This window comes from Macrotis lagotis, chromosome 1 (genome assembly GCF_037893015.1).
Source record: "Macrotis lagotis isolate mMagLag1 chromosome 1, bilby.v1.9.chrom.fasta, whole genome shotgun sequence".
NCBI classification, from domain to species: domain Eukaryota; kingdom Metazoa; phylum Chordata; class Mammalia; order Peramelemorphia; family Peramelidae; genus Macrotis; species Macrotis lagotis.
In genome coordinates this window covers 19,097,565-19,114,531 of record NC_133658.1, presented here as the reverse complement: position 1 = coordinate 19,114,531, position 16,967 = coordinate 19,097,565, and the positions used below count along the sequence as shown (strand labels likewise).

Below are 16,967 nucleotides of genomic sequence, written 5' to 3'. Positions count from 1 at the left end.
TGGGGTTAAGTGGCTTGCCCAAGGCCACACAGCTAGGTAATTGTTAAGTGTCTGAGACTGGATTTGAACCAAGGTACTCCTGACTCCAGGACCAGTGCTTTACCCACTGCGCCACCTAGCTGCCTCTAAAACTAGATTCTTTAGATAATATACCTTCTGTTTTGTCAATTTAGGTACTTTTCTCTTCTGTTATGTTCTTTCCTATTCTTTCCTTTCCTCTCCTCTTCTCTTCTGTTCTATTCCCCTCTCTTTTCCTCTTTTATTCTCTCCCATTCTGTTCCTTTTCTATTTATTAAGCTTAACATTGTATGGTATATGGTTAATACATAGGATATAAGATTTTCCATGGTAAGGCCTTATAGTTTAGCTGCAGAAAATTACTGACTCTCAATTTACCTCTGGTGTACAGGGAATCACTGAACCCCAATTCACTCCTGATGTACAGGAATGGGGAGAAGAGCAGCATTGATCTCATGCACATATTTAAAAAAGCTTGAGCATTTAAAAGAACCACTGCATGTCCTTGACTGGTCCTGGCCAGACTCTCAAGGCTGTACTTGGTTAACATTGCCTATCTCTTCAGGAACTAGCCATTCTTGAATGTAAACAACATAATTCTTGGGGTTCAGGGAGGGGTGGCTCCCTCCTTGGACAACCTGGAAAATTTGGTTTTATTCCACAAAAAAAATTGGCAAGAAGCCTTCTTTTTTCTTAAGCTATATGAGGTCTAATTAGACCCTCATCTAATTGGAGTTTCACCCATGGAGAGGACACTCTGCTTGGGGCCTTCCTGATCGGGACTCTGAAGGCTGTACCCCGGGACTGCACAGCCGCTGTTGATTCCGATGATGAAGCTCCCCCCATTGGTGATGTTTTCTATTTTTTCCCAAAGATTTTATTTATTTTGAGTTTTACAATTATTCCCCTAATCTTGCTTCCTTCCCCCACCCCACCCCCACAGAAGGCTATACATTGTTGCCATAGTATACATTGATCCAAATTGAATGTGAAGAGAGAGAAATCATGTCTTTAAGGAAGAAAAATAAGGTATAAGAGATAGAAAAAATACATAATAAGATAATGGGCTTTATTTTTTTTCTAAATTGAAGGTAATAGTCTAGTCTTTGTTCAAACTCCACAATTCTTTCTCTGGATACGGATGGTATTCTCCATCGCAGATAGCCCAAAACTGTCTCTGATTGTTGCACTGATGGAATGATCAAGTCCATCAAGGTTGATCATAAGTCCCATATTGCTGTTAGAGTGTATAAAGTTTTTCTGGTTCTGCTCATCTCACTCCGCATTAGTTCATGTAAAGCATTCCAGGCTTCCCTGAAATCCCGTCCCTCCTGGTTTCTAATAGAACAATAGTGTTCCATGACATACATATACCACAGTTTCTTAAGCCATTTCCCAATTGACAGACATTTACTTGATTTCCAAATCTTTGTGATCACAAACAGGGCTGCTATGAATATTTTTGTACAAGTGATGTTTTCTCTTAATATCTATGCTTATGTAGGCTTTTCTTTTCTTTTTATTGTATTGGGACTTATTGGTTACTTTTGCTGCAAAATTCATTTATTTCTACATGATTTATAATTACTTTATTAATTGTACTCTTTTAGTTTTGTTGGTATGAACATGTCATTTCATAGGAGTGAATGGAAACCAAAACTCCTCAGTCAAACACATGGCACTGTGTTAAGTGCAGGGGATAGAAGGATAATGAGAATTACATTCTCTTGGATACCTACACCATCAGTCCAGATTAGTTAAGACTAAAAATAACAAAACAAATACAAAGCAATTTGGGAAAAGTGGAAATTCTAACAACTGAAGAGATGCAATAAGACCTTTTAAAGAAGGTGCTACCTAAATTGTTCCTTAAAAGAGCCAAGACTGAAGAAGTGGGGTTAAAAATAATGCATTAGATTCATGGGGTCAAGCCCATGCAAAATATAGAAATAGGAGATAAAATTCAGTATCTGAGGAGTAGTAATGTGTTCTGTATGGAGAGAATGTATTCAAAGTAGTAATGAATAAGATTCTGAAAATGTAGGCTAGAGTCAGATTGGAGAGAAAATGCTTGAAAAATTCCAATATTCTCTTAATGACATTTCATAGTTATGATTATGAACCCTCCTCTCTGTTGAATTAAAGATCAGTAGAACTCAGAAGCCAGTGGCATGGCACAAGTTGGATGAGAGCAGGATATATGACAAATAAGGAAGTAGAGGGAACAATAGTGGGTCATTAACACAGGAGACTCCATGTAGAAATTTCTCTACCAATATAGACTGGTATTTTCTTTGCAATTTAAATTCTTAAAAATTTCCTTAAAGCACTCAAGTGGTTAAGTTAATAACTAAGAGTTGCAATACTAGTATGTGTCAAAAGTAAAATGTGAATTTTAGTCTTCTTGGAACCCATAAGGTCAACTCTCTAGACATTTAAGTGGGAAAGAATATCACATAATTAAAGCTGTTGTAAAAGAGTTTCCTGATTGAAAAGAAAATATAGCTCATATCTCCTTCTCCCCTTCTCTTTCTGTCTCTGAATCTCTCTGTCTCTCTTTGTCTTTCTGTCTCTCTGCCTGCCTGTCTTTCTCCCTCCTCTCTCTCTGTGTCTCTGTGTGTGTGTGTGTATGTGTGTGTCTGTCTCTGTCTCTCTCTGTCTCTGACTCTCTGTGTCTCTGTTTTTATCTATTTTATCTGTCTACCTATTTATCTATCATCTATCTATCTATCTATCTATCTATCTATCTATCTATCTATCTATCTATTTATCTATGTCTCTGTCTCCACTGACATCTGACTGTATATTGATCTGATCAGTCATAGTTAAACACACTATAGTCTGTCCCAATATAGTGATGTCAATCTGGTTCTCTCCAAGAATGAAGGGCCACAACCAGTCAATTTTTCTACTATCTTTTATGTCTAGATAAAACTGCTTTTACAATTATCCTCATTTAGCCTCAAGAGGGGGAAGCTTAAGAGAAAATATGATCACCATCTATGTCGAAGGTCTCTCCACTGATAAGAGTTATTGAGTAATCTGGATTTCAGAGTGCATGGTCAGGAGCAATGGGCTGAAATGACAGAGGAAGCATAAAGTTGAGTTCAATGGCATATTGTACTATTTAGAGCTGGAATGGACTAACATGATAGTGAATGAGTTCCTAGTCACTGGAACTCTTTTAAGTATATTGGATGAAAGCTTTTGGAGAATATTAGAGGCCATAAGGCAGTAGAGATAGTTAAACTCTTATATGCCAGGTAAGAATTAATGCTCCAAGTAAGGAGTCAGACATGCCGATCCCTCCTATCTTTGAGACTATAATAATATGAGGTTGAACTTTCAAAATGAGTCCAATATCAATTCCACATAGACTGATTATCTAGGAAAGTGGATTAGAAGGTCTTTTGACTTACTCATACTGCCTAACCTTGGGCTATTCTCTAGCTTGGTAGCACTTTCTCAAGGCAACGTGCCTACCTCACCATTCTCTGAGGGTGGTGACTTGGGAATGGCAATCCAGGATATTTCACTATTTGGACAGTCAGCATGAAGTTTTCTTGGAATAAACACTTTTCTTTCTCACCAACTCTGATCCTGGGGAGTGTTGTGTTTCATGATGTTTCTTCCAGGAATAGAGCTCAATAAAATATACAAACACACAGTGATTTAGAAGGACCATAAAATCAAATGACAATGATATGTCCTTAGCAAAGATCCTATATGGAACCATCAAAACCACCAGCATTACCACAACATAAACTTGGCAGCTGCATCTGGAGACATTTCCAAGAATGAAACCCATTAATGGAGTCACCTCAGATGCTGTTTTGACAAGTGACATAAAAAAGGAAAGTAGGAACAATTAAAAACATGGGCAAGATCTCTCAATTCTGGGGTCTCCACTCCCCCAATTCTCCCCCTCAAAAGAGGTTGAATGAGATAGTCAATGAAGCTCGAGAAAATGGTGGTCTGTTATTTGAATTTGAATCTTGCCTTTGACACTTACCAGCTGTGTGACTATGGGAAAGTAATTGCTTCTGTCTGACTCAGTTTTCTCAACTGTAAAGTCTGCATAATAGCAACCTTTATTTTAAGGGCTATGGGAAGACTTAAATAAGATGATGCGAAGGAAACATTTGGCCCAAAATAGAGATCTATAAAGATATTATTCATAAGTAGTAATATATTCTATTTGAAGACCAATGCAGGTACCTTTCTAACTGAAGAAGTCACCCACTGTCCATTAGGGTGAAGGAAATGAAGCAACTGGTGATATGAAGCAAATAATAAGGTTTGAAACTCTGCTAAAATAAAAGCCCATAAAGGTTGACGTAACATCTAGAAGTCATCACGATAGGCAGATACCCACAAGCCTTTAGAGGACTCTAACCAACACAGTGGATAAACTATCCAAAATTGAAGCAGGAAAATCTAGATTCAAATCCCACTTTAGACACTTACTAGCTTACCCACTTTAAGTTCCATCCAACCATAACTCCAAATCAGGTACAATAACAGTATTTTTATTTTGAATATTACATGAGATATTTGTATTGTGATTTGCAAAATTCCTGATAGATTGTAGGTACTGAATGAATGCTTGTATCTTTCATTCAAAAAAAAAAAAACCCCATCAGTTTAATTCAATTCAATTCTTTCTTATTCAATTCATTTCAATTCAATAAAATACATTTTACTAAAATATTTACTAAAATATTCATGAATGCTATGCTTATGGGAGGTAACATTAGACCTTAATTCTGAAAATGTCATTGTAGCCCGTAATCATTGAATCGGAAGACTTCTGAGCATGACTATACCACCAAAAGTTCTGGAAAGGTACTAGATGCATGTGAGGAGGCACTTATCCGTTGTCTGATCATAGAGAAATCTTGCCACTTTCCCAAAGTCCTGTTTTTCCATCTTGGAAAAGGGTATATTAAGAGTATTTTTATTGTCACATGTGTATTGCAACTTTGAAGTGAGATAACATTATAGAAGTGTTTTAAGAAGCTTAAAGCACCCAGAGGTGTCATCAGCATCCTCATTATTGCTCATTGCTCATTTAGTCTCATCATTTTTTTTAATAGTGATCATATAGAAAGTATGTGAAAGGGGTGGTTAGGTGGGGCAGTGGATAAAGCACGAGCCTTGGAGTCAGGAGTAACTGGGTTCAAATCTGGTCTCAGACACTTAATAATTACCTAATTACTAGCTGTGTGGCCTTGGGCAAGCCACTTAACCCCATTTGCCTTGCAAAAACCTAAAAAAAAAAAGTACGTGAAGACAAGAGGTTATTTTGCTCCTAGTCTAATTTTTTCAATTATTTAACATTTAACAAGTTATTACAAAGAAATAATTCTTCTGTTTGGTTGTTTCTTTATAAATTTCAATGAGTTTTGGCAGATAAGACAGGTTCTTTGAAAGTTTCATTAGGACCATTTTGAGAGAGCATGAGAGGGCTCATATGAACTTCATACTTCATCTGGTCTCAATTCTTCCAGGTCCCTAATTCTTTTAAGTTTTTGACTCCAAGTACTCTTAAGGTTGAAAGTTTGCCAAGTATTAAAATATTGTTCTTACATATTTCTGGATCCATAGGGTGCCCGTATAATCAAGGAAAACACTTATTTGTGATGATTTTCCAATTCTAGCAAAATGTATTTGTAGGAATCTCAAGGATATTTTTTGGAGATGAGATCCTATTGATATTGTTGGACTTTGTCATTTATTAGTTAATAAGAGATAGTTAACTTCTTACATATTATTTGGGGGAATCAGATTGGACAGCAACATGGAGGAAATTAGATTTTGATTTATGTCATATGTCTTATAGCAAGATAAATTCCCAATTGTTATAAACTGTAAACGAAAGGGTACATTTCAAATAAATTAGAGAGACATGGGAAAAAAATATTTGTCAGATCGATTAATGGAGAAAAGTTTGTGAACCAAAAGGGACAGAAGATCACAGAAGTTAAAACGGATAGAAGATTACATAAAATTTTTAAAAAGTTTTTTTGTTGAAATAAATCCAATAAAGTTAAGATTAAAAAGTAAACAACTGAAAATAATTTTAGATCAAATATCTCTGATAAGGATCTAAGTTCAAAGGTACATAATAAAATGATCCATAGAAAAAATATCTAAATCACTAATTAGAAAAATGCAAGTTGAAGCAGTTCTTAGATTCCAATTCATCAAACTAGCAGAGATGATCAAGGAAAATGGGAAATGTTTTGGGGGGAAAACAGGCTCATTGATTCACTGTTGGTAGAGTCAAGAACGGGGATTAGCATTCTAGAAAGCAATTTGGAATTATCCACATAAAGTTACTAACTAAACAGTGTTATTCCTCTCACATAAGTTATTTGCTAAAACGTCTTATCTGTACAAATACATTTATAGCAGCCCTTTTGTTGCTCCAAAACAACACCAGCAACAAAAACAATCACAACCATAAACTAAAACAGATGGAACCTAAAAAGATGCCTATCGATTGAAGACTGAGTAACAAAAAGATTGTAAATGAATATGATAAGAACAATATTTTTTTTTCTGTAAGAAAGAAAAAAATAAGGGCGGCTAGGTGGATCAGTGGATAGAGCACCAGCCCTGGAGTCAGGAGTACCTGAGTTCAAATCCAGTCTCAGACACTTAATAATTACATAGCTATGTGGCCTTGGGCAAGCCACTTAACCCCATTTGCCTTGAAAAAACCTAAAAAGAAGACAAAAATAGATGATTTCAGACACATGGGAAGGTCTTTATGAAATAATGCAGAGTGAAGGGAGGAGAACCAAGAGAACACTTTTAATTGCAAGAATGATATTTAGAGATTACTATCTATGCATTAATCCTTTTCTCTATCTATTTCTCTATCCATCTACCCATAGCACAAGAAAATGTGTTTTATTTGACTATGCATATTTTTACAAGGAACTTAATTTTCTCTCTGTGCTACAGGGTGGAAGTGAAAGAAAATAAATTTATATTTATTATAAACAATTTAAAATAGATTGAGGATGCTACAGATATGGAATGCTACATGAACTTTTAGATGAGTTTAGTTTTGTTTAATTATTTTACTTACTACAGGAAATTTTTGATATGTGAATATAATCTGTAGATTTTTCACTGTAACACACATATACATAGATATATTATTGTTCAGTTATTTCGGACTCTTTGTGACCCTATTTGGGAATTTCTTGCCAAATGTATTGATGTAGTTTGCTCTATCCTTTTCCAGCTCATTTTGCAGGTGAAGAAATTATCATAAATAGAATAAAGTGACTTACTTTGGGTCACACAGCTACTGAGGTTCTGAGGCTAGATTTGAACTCAGAGTTTCCTGATTCTACGTTCCAATTTCAGACAGATCCTGAGATTGAATCTAAGTTTGCCTCTTCAAAACTTGGTCTCATTGCTTCCAGTTCTGTCCTCATGGGATAATCAAAACCAGTCTATTAAACTGTTACCTCCTTGAGATCAGGAACCATAATTTTGCCTTTCTTTATATCCCAATCACTTAATACTGATGCCTGGAAAACACTGGGTGTTTCATAAATGCTTGTTTATTGATTGACTTGAGCCTCTTCCCCCCCCAAAAAAACTGTGAAATAATTATTTTATTTTTATCATCATTTTATAGATGAGGAAACTGAGGCTCAGAGATACTCAAAAATTGTCTGAGTTCCCACAATAACTAAGTAGAATCCAGTGTTCTGATTTCTTTCTGGTGATCTTTCAGATCATCTTTATTCTATCTATTCCATCACATTATTTGTTCACTGCAAGGTCTGATTCTGGGGGAAAAGGGGATCAAAATCTGTAGCATCGTCTGAGAAGACTAGCCTAGGAAGGATGGGATGTGCAGCCAGGGATAACAGGCCTCTGCATCCTGCTAATAGGATATCAAAAGGAAGATTCATTGTTCTACTCTGAAATGCTCTGTGTTTGCTCTGGTCAAAAATTGCCCTGCAATAGGGAACAAAAAGCTCCTCTATTTGTTGTTTTAAAGTCATCCCAAAATGTTTGCAAATTTCTTCTTGCCTGCTAGCCTCAAGTTGCTTCTCCTTGTATCTCTTTCATGATGCTCCAACTCTCTCGCCAACTTCCAGCAACACCTTGCAGGTAAGACTTATTTAGATTTCTACTCCTTGTCCCAAGTTGATATGACTTTGGGTTTATATTTTATATTTACTTATTATGAATACATGATTTCCTCATGTAGCCAGAGTATCAGATTTTTTACATAGCTGGATGTATTTATATTCAACAGTGTAAGAAATATTTAACAATTGTCTACTAAATCATGGAGCTCCCTTCCTACTCCTCAGACTGGCTCATAGAGTACATTTGTAAAATCAATAGAGGTTTTACATTTTAGTTCTTTCATACTTCCTCCAGATGGATCAGGAAAACCAAGTAAATTCACCTTCAATATTACTATACTTTTCATAAATTATTTAAATTCAGATTGTTTCTTATTCAGGTTAAGAATTTTCATTATAATTCGATCACATTATTAGGATACTGCCCTCATTCATTTTTCATAGTTCACATTAAATTGAATTATGGCAACCCCCAAATATGTGGAATCTGAATTATTGGAGTGTGGGAAAAGAAAGCCTCCCTATATATCAGAATAGCTATACTAGCATTTGTTTATTTATTTTTAATTTTCACCAATCATTTTTTTGGGCAAAGCTTTGAGTTTTGCATTTCCTCCTCTCCCTTCCCTCACTGACAGAAAATGATCTAAGATATGTTTTCTATGCATAACTATGCTATACACATAACAATCATGTTGTGGAAGAGGAATCAGATCAAAACAGGAAAGAAAAAATATTAAAGTGAAAAAATAAGCCTATTTTTAAAAATTGAAGGTAGTAAGCTTTGGTCTGCATTTAAACTCCATAGTTCCCCCTCTACATGGAATTTCCATCACAAGTCTTTTAGAATGGTCTTTGGAGGGGCAGCTAGGTGGCACAGTGGATAGATCACCGGCCCTGGAGTCAGGTGGACCTGAGTTCAAATCCGGCCCCAGACACTTAGTAATTACCTAACTGTATGGCCTTGGGCAAGTCACTTCTCCCCATTGCCTTGCAAAAACTAAAAAAAAAATAAGAATTGTCTTTGATTATTATATTGCTCAATGAACAAGTCCATCATAGTTGATCATCACCCAGTGTTACTGTTAATGTGTATAATGTTCATCAGCTTCTACTCACTTCACTCAGCATAGATTCATTCAACTTTCATAGATTCATTCAACTTTTTCAGACTATTCTGAAATCTACCTGCTCATGATTTCTTAGAGACCAATAGTGTTCCATCACATTCTTATACCACAATTTGTTGAGTCATTCCTCATTTGTTGGGTATCCCCTCGATTTTAAATTCTTTGCTACCACAAAAAGAGTGGCTATAAATATTATTGTATATTTAGGGTTTTGTTTTTTTTTTGCCATTTTTGTGATCTCTTTGGAATAAAGTACTGGATCAGCACTGGATCAATGGGTATGCATAGTTTTATGGCCCTTTGGGCATAATTCCAAATTGCCCTCCAGAAAGGCTGAATCAGTTCACAACTCCACTAACAATGCAGTAATGTCCCCATTTTCCCACATCCCATCCAACATTGATCATTTTCTTCTGAATAATATTGGTCAATTTGATAGGTATGAGGTGGAAACTCAGAGTTGTTTTAATTTGCATTTCTCTAATCAATAATGATTTGGAGCATTTTTTCATATGACTATAGTTAGTTTTAATTCTTTCATCTGAGAATTGCCTTTTCATATCTTTTGACCATTTATCAATTAGGGAATGAATTGTATTCCTATAAATTTGACTCAGTTCTCTATATATTTTTATATGAGCCTTTTGCAGAAACACTAGCTGTAAAATTGTTTCTCAACTTTCTGCCTTCCATTTCATTTTGATTGCATTGGTTTTATTTATTTGTGCAAAAACTTTTCAATTGAATGTAAACAAAAATACCCACTTGGTTTTTGATAATGTTCTCTATCTCTTCTTTTGTCATAAACTGCTCCCCTTTCCGTACATCTGACAGATGAACTATTCTCGTTCTCCAAATTGTACCCATTTTGCCCTTTGGTGTGCCTTTGGTATAGGGTATGAGATGGTCTATATCTAGTTTCTGCCATGTTAGCTTCCAATTTTCCTCCCTATTTTTATTGACGAGTAATTTCTTAACCCAGAAAGTACAATTTTGTGGTTTTTCAAATGGCGGATTACTCTAGTCATTTGCTATTTTTTCTTTTGCATCCAATGTTTTCTATGGATCCACCCGTTTTGATGATTGATGCTTTATTTTACAATTTTAGATCCGGTACGTTGAAGCCGTCTTTCTTTAGTTTTTCAATAATTCCACTGATATTCTTGACCGTTTGTTCTTCATGTGCATTTAGTTACTACTTTTCTAGCTCAATAAAGTAATACTTTTGGTTGATAACAGCTGATGAAATAATTTGGTTGATAACAAAGACTTCTAAACACTATAGGTGTCTGTTAACAGGGGAATGGCTAAATAAATTCTCCTACATGGGAAAGTAAGGAGAATATACTGTGGTGTAAGAAGGGATGAATATGATTAATACAGAGAAGCATGCAAAGACTTACATGACCTGATACACAGTGAGTGAGAAACAGATTAAAACTGGAAGATAGCATGGCAAAGCCTAGATAGAGACCAACATCTCATACTCTATACCGAGATAAGACAAAATGGGTACAATTAGGAGAACGAGAATAGTTCATCTGTCAGATCTATGGAAAGGGGAGCATTTCGTGACCAAAGAAGAGATAGAGAATATTATAAAAGCATACTGAATAATTGTAATTATATTAAATTGAAAGGTTTTTGCACAAATAAAACGAATACAACCAAAATTAAAACGAAGGCATAAGTTGGGAAGGTAATCTTTTTTGGAAGGAGAAAAATCCTACAAAACAACTGAAATGTTGCAAGTTCCTAAAGAATATGATTGACTCCAAAAATGAGATGAGAATATAACACCTCCCTGCCATTTTTGCAGATGAATGTGAAATAGAGCAAACAACACCTATTTTTTTCAGTGTGTTGATGGATTTTACTGTCCCCCCCCTTTCTTCTATTTTAAATCAGGTTGAGAAAACTATGTTGGGGAATGCAGTATACATTTCAAAAGTCAATACTCTGAGGATAAAATACAAAAACTCTAAAGCTAGGCAATTTAGATCTGGGATGCTTTTGTTCCCAACAAAATTAGGGAGGTAATGGATGGATGAGTTTAATGGATCCTGACAAGTTCCATTTTGCATGTGTTGAATATTGCATTTTCTAACATATCTATCTATCTATCTATCTATCTATCTATCTATCTATCTATCTTAGATCTTGCCCCCCCCCAATTCAGTTCAGTGTTCTTAACAAAGCTTATCATCTACATTTTCCCTTTCTGCTATATGGGATGAATCCCGGTCATCCATTGTTGATCTTTGCTGATGTTCATTTTTTCACTCAGCATCTGGTCTCTTTCAGGGATGCTCTGAAGTAGACATTTGCTTTCCCCATCTATGTTTACATCTTACTCGCCAGAAATGGCCACAGTGCACTGCTCTGCTGACTTTCCAAGGAGACCAAGTGGCAATATTTCTTCAGTGCTTGTACATTTTTCAATGACCCTGGTTGCCTGGAGCAGAGGGAGATTTAGGGCTCTGCAGGAGTAAAATATTTGTGGTCAGAGATTACAGTCATTTCATGACCACCAATCCAGTGCTCAGCTTAACTTTTGGAGCTCTTTTGTATATTCAATGGAACATTTCCATTTTGGCTGTTTCTTATTTCCTCCAGATGGATCAGGAGACAAAAGTTCTCCCCAAACGTTGCCACACTTATCAATCAGGCTGGGATTCGTCTAAACTGATGCCTGCTGAGGGTTTTCCAGAATCTTGCAAGATGATTTTAGATTTCACAGAATTAGGAGTCATCAGTTAATCAATTTGAACCAGAAATAGAGATGATACCTCTGGCTTCAGTGGTCTAGGGAACTTCTGGATAATCTATTACAGGACCATACAAAATAAATATAAAGTAAAAGGAAGGTAATTTTAAAAGTGGATGATACTAGTTGCTGAGGGACCAGGAAAGGCCCCTGGAGAATGTGACACTTGCCAGCAAAGATCCCAAGGGTGTAGATGAGGAGGGACAACATTGTCACCAACATAAGTGAATAGAAATGGGAGGCAGAGATTTTAGTATGAGTAATTAAAAGCTGATCAATGTGGACCGATTGTGGTGTGCCATTTCATATAATCTGTAACTAAACTAGAATCTCCTCTAAAGTTCTCTCAGAGAAGTTGATGGGAAGACTAAGTAAGAATCTTCAAAATGTCTGCCGTGTCTGCAATGTCTGGAATATGATCAATGATTAATGAATGTTTATTGATTTAAGTTGGCTCTGGATGCAGTCCATTAAATAGTGAGATAGCTCTGATAGGAAGATTTGCCTTTTGAAAACTTGGAGAGTTATTGCTCTTATATTTTCCCACTGAGGCCAAGCAGATTCAAGTGATCTCTTTTCTACTGGCCAGACTTTCACATCCTTGAAGATGGAATCATCATCTCTTTGCTTCTCCAACAAAATATTCCTTATTGTCTTCAATCATCCTCATGGAGCCTCATCTTTAAGCTTTTGGCAATCTTTGGTACTCCCTTTTGACTTCTCCCCAGATCACTCTTATTCTTTCTAAAATATCATATCCAGAAATGAACATAATCCTCCAAATAGTTATTAAATAAAATTCTTTTTTCTCAATGGCCTCTTCTACACTAAATTCTATAATCTAAAGGTTCTGGTCTTTTTTTAATCTTCACACATGATACCCACTCTCCCCATTCCATAACTTTGCTCTAACTAGCCCCCAAGCCTAGAATTCTCTTTCTCCTCCATCTTTCTTCTCAGACTTTCTTCAGGATTCAATTTAAATCATATCCTCTGTTAGAGGTTTTGCCAATCCCAATCTCACCCAGTGTCTTCCATCTGAGATTATCTCCATTTCATACTATAGATATGTGTGGATATTCTTGCTTGAATGTCCCTCCTTGAAGGTAGGGACTGTATTTATATATTTTAGCACAATGTACATATTTAGTAAATTTTTCTTCTTGACTAGTAACTGTCGTATCGAACCTATTAGGTTAATCCTTGTCTCTTCATCCTGTTTCCCACCTTTTATTTCATGTCTCAATAGTAAACAAAATTAATAGAAAGTGAAGTGACTTCCTGCCAGCTTGAGGAAACAAGTGGAGTGAGGGAATAGACACTGTTATCAATTAATTTACATTCCATGTTTATCTATTTTGTCCATGTCCTTATGTATGTGTATGTGTAAGCAGGGAGCATTGATGCAATACATAACAGATTAGGATAATCTGTTTCATTATAATGAAATGGCGAGTCCATTGATTTGGGGAATGGCTCAACAATTTATGACATATGAATGTAATGGAGTAACATCTTCCTAAATGAAGGATAAAGAGGATATTTTCAGAGAAGTCTGGAAAGATTATTTGAATTGGTACAGAATAATATGATAAGAATAAAGAGAACAATAAGAGTAATGGAAGCAATATTGTAAACACAATGATTTTTTCTTTTTATTTATTTATTTTCATCCATATACACATGTATACTTTTAATTTACAAAATTTCCTTGCACCCTCTCTTCCCATCCTGTTCCCCTCAGCAGTGAATAGTCCAGTTAGCATTGTACATACATATTTTTGATAAGCATCTTTTCAGATTAGTCATCTTTGGCATGAGGAATTAGGATTAAGGGAAAGAGATCCCTAAGAGATAATTTGTATAAAGTGATCACCAGATTCTGAAGGGCTGGGCTATTTTTTGTATATGTGTGTTTTGTTTTGTTCTGTTTTTCTTCCTCTGGATGGGAATAACATTGTCCATAGTCGGTTTAATACAGGTGTCCTAGCTCTCTGAACTGCTGAGAGGAGCTGCTTCCATCAAGGTTGTTCATCTCACAATGTTGTTGTTGAAATGGACATTATTCTCTTGGTTCTAATCCCTTCATTCAGCAGCAGATCCTGTTAAGTCATTCCATGCTTTTCTAGAGTTTGGCCATTTATGGCTTCTCATAGAACAATAGTATTCCATAGTATTCATGTACCATAACATGTTTAGTCATTCCCCAAATGATGGGCATCCCCTCAATTTCCAATTCTTTGCCACTACAAAAAGAGCTGCTATTAATATTTTGGAACAAGTATGATTTTATAACCTAGAATTGAATTGCTGGGTCAAAGGATTTGAACACTTTTATTGCTCTTTGGGCATAGTTCCATATTGCTCTCCAGAAAGTTTGGATCTGTTCACAACTCCACCAGCAATGCATCAATGTCAAAATTCTCCCACAACTTCTCCAACATTGATCAGTTTCCCTATTTCTCATCATGGTCAATCTGGTAGGTGTGAGGTGATACCTCATTGTTGTCTTATTTTGCACTTCTCTAATCACTTATGATTTGGAGATTTTTTTCATATGGTTAGACATCACTTTAATTTCATTTGAAAACTGTCTGTTCATGTCCTTTGACTTATCAATTGAGGAATGACTTATGACCTTATAAATTTGATGCAATTCTCTATATTTTTTAGAAATGAGTGCTTTATCAGAAGTCCTAGATATGAAGATAATGTGCTCTAATTCTTCTTCTTTTGTCATAAATTTAATCCCATTTCCATAGGTCTGAGAGATAGAGTATTTCTTGGTCTATTAATTTATCTATGATGTCATTCTTTATGTCTAAGTCTTCTACCCATTTGACCTTATTTTGGTATAGGGAAGCACAACAATTTTAAAAGACTTTAGAAAATAGCTCAATGCCCAGCCATGTTTCTGGAAGAGAACATGTGATGAGATGTGCCAGGGCGGGTGATGGATTCTCTATGCTGAATGAGACTTTTTGGACATGGTCAATGGATGGATGTATTTGGCTTCATTATGTGCATTTGTTGCAAGTTTCTTCTCCACTTTCACAGTTAAAGGAGGGTTTAGGAATGAAAGGGAAAGAAAATATAAATAATTTAGTAAAAAAAAGAATATAATCCAAGATGACTCTTTAAAAATATTAAGAACAATTTAGAAGCGAGAAATTACTTTGCTGAGAGGAAGGCATAGATTAGGGAAAATATCAAAGGGGATGCCGAAACTTATCTGATTCTAGAAGAAAGGGAAACTCTTCAACAAACATAAATAAAGAGGGAATGTCGTTGCAGTCATTGTAGGCCTTTGGTTTCATAAAAAGTTTGGGGATCATGAAAGTAATTATGTACTTTTTAAAAAGGCAATCCAACCTATTTTCCTCTCCTTCAGTGTTCATTTTAGGCATTTTTCAGTCATGTCCATCTCTTTGTGAAACCTAGAGGAGTTCTCCTCATTGACAAAGACAATGGAGTCATTTGGCATTGCCTTCTCTAGGTTATTTCATAGATTAGGAAACTGAGGCAAACCAGAAGTAACTTAGTAAGATCCAAAGCCACATTTGCATTCAGGAAGATGAGTCTTTCCTGGCTCCAGAACCAGCATCAAATGAACTATGGTGCCCCTTAACTGCCCTCACTGTATAATTCTTCCTGTAAATTGATATCTATCTGTACTCTTGAGAGGGCAACTAGGTGTCACTGTGCATAGACTATCAAGCCTGGAGTCAGGAAGAATTGAGCTCAAATTAGGTTTCAGATACTTACTAATTGTGTAACCCTAGACAAGTCTACTTCACTCTGTTTACTTTGGCTTCCTCATCTGTTTTGTTTTTTGTTGGGTATTTTTTTTTAGGTTAAGTGGCTTGCCCAAGAAGATACAGCTAGGTAATTATTTCCAGGGCCAGTGCTCTCTCCACTGTGCCACCTAGCCACCTTATTTTTTTAATATCTTCCTCATCTGCAAAATGATCTGGAGAAGGAAATGATAGTCCACTCTAGTATCTTGGCTAAGAAAATCCCAAATGGGTCAAAGAGAGCTGGACACAACTAAAACAACTAAATGATAACAATTCTCAGCAATTTTAACTATATGATCAGAACAACAAAAACAAACTTGAAATAATGCTTTGCAATTTTAATAAACAGCTTGGTCCATGAGAAGTGCATTGAGGAAAGTATCTCCCCCCACATTACTTGGAGAAAACAAGGTGAGGAGACTGAGGGGAAATAGTGGATCTCTTCATCCATGGGCAGCCTGACTCTTACCTGTAACTCTTCAACTAGTGAGGAGAGCTCTGAAGTTTATCTGCAAGCAGAGGGCTAATGAGGGACCAGAATTAGGATTTCTTTGATATACATAAACATACATTCATGCATCTCTACATACATACATACATACATACATAAACATAATACACACTTACAAACACGTATCACACAGGCATATATTAAGTATAAATATACACACATAAAACACATAGGCAAATATATACACATAATACAAATACACATATAGATATAGATAAATGAATCCTAGATAAGGGCCTTTTCTGTATCAGTGTTGATCTACACCATAGATGTAATTTATTGTTTTACAGATCTCCCTGAGGCACTTAGAAAGTTGTCATATGTTGATTATTTTTTTTGCTGAAATTCTTTTTTCTTCTCTATCTCTTTAAAAATCATGAGATAAGATTCACTATATTGGGAAATTTAAAAATATGACAAATTAATACTATCTGCCCATTAATCATTCTGTTTATTTTCCTGGTATTTTAATATAAACTCAAGAGAAGATTGTTTTCCCTTCTTTTCTCTGTTTCACTCTTCCTCCTTTCTTCTCTTTTCTTCTCCTCTCCTTCCTTGTTTTCCCTCTCCCTTTCACCTTCCTTCCTTTCTTTTTCTCTCTATCATTTGTCTCTTTCTTTC

At 35.7% G+C, this 16,967-nt stretch overlaps 1 protein-coding gene across 1 annotated transcript in view; it reads left to right on the top strand.

Annotated features, from left to right (window-relative positions):
* Positions 1 to 8,106: 8,106 nt before the first annotated feature.
* The window catches only part of ADAMDEC1 (ADAM like decysin 1), a 40,613-nt gene continuing 31,752 nt past the window's right edge, over positions 8,107 to 16,967 (top strand). Inside the window, exon 1 of the mRNA XM_074195283.1 lies at positions 8,107 to 8,160. The gene's annotated coding sequence lies outside the window, so the exon portion shown is untranslated. The remainder of the gene's footprint in view (positions 8,161 to 16,967) is intronic.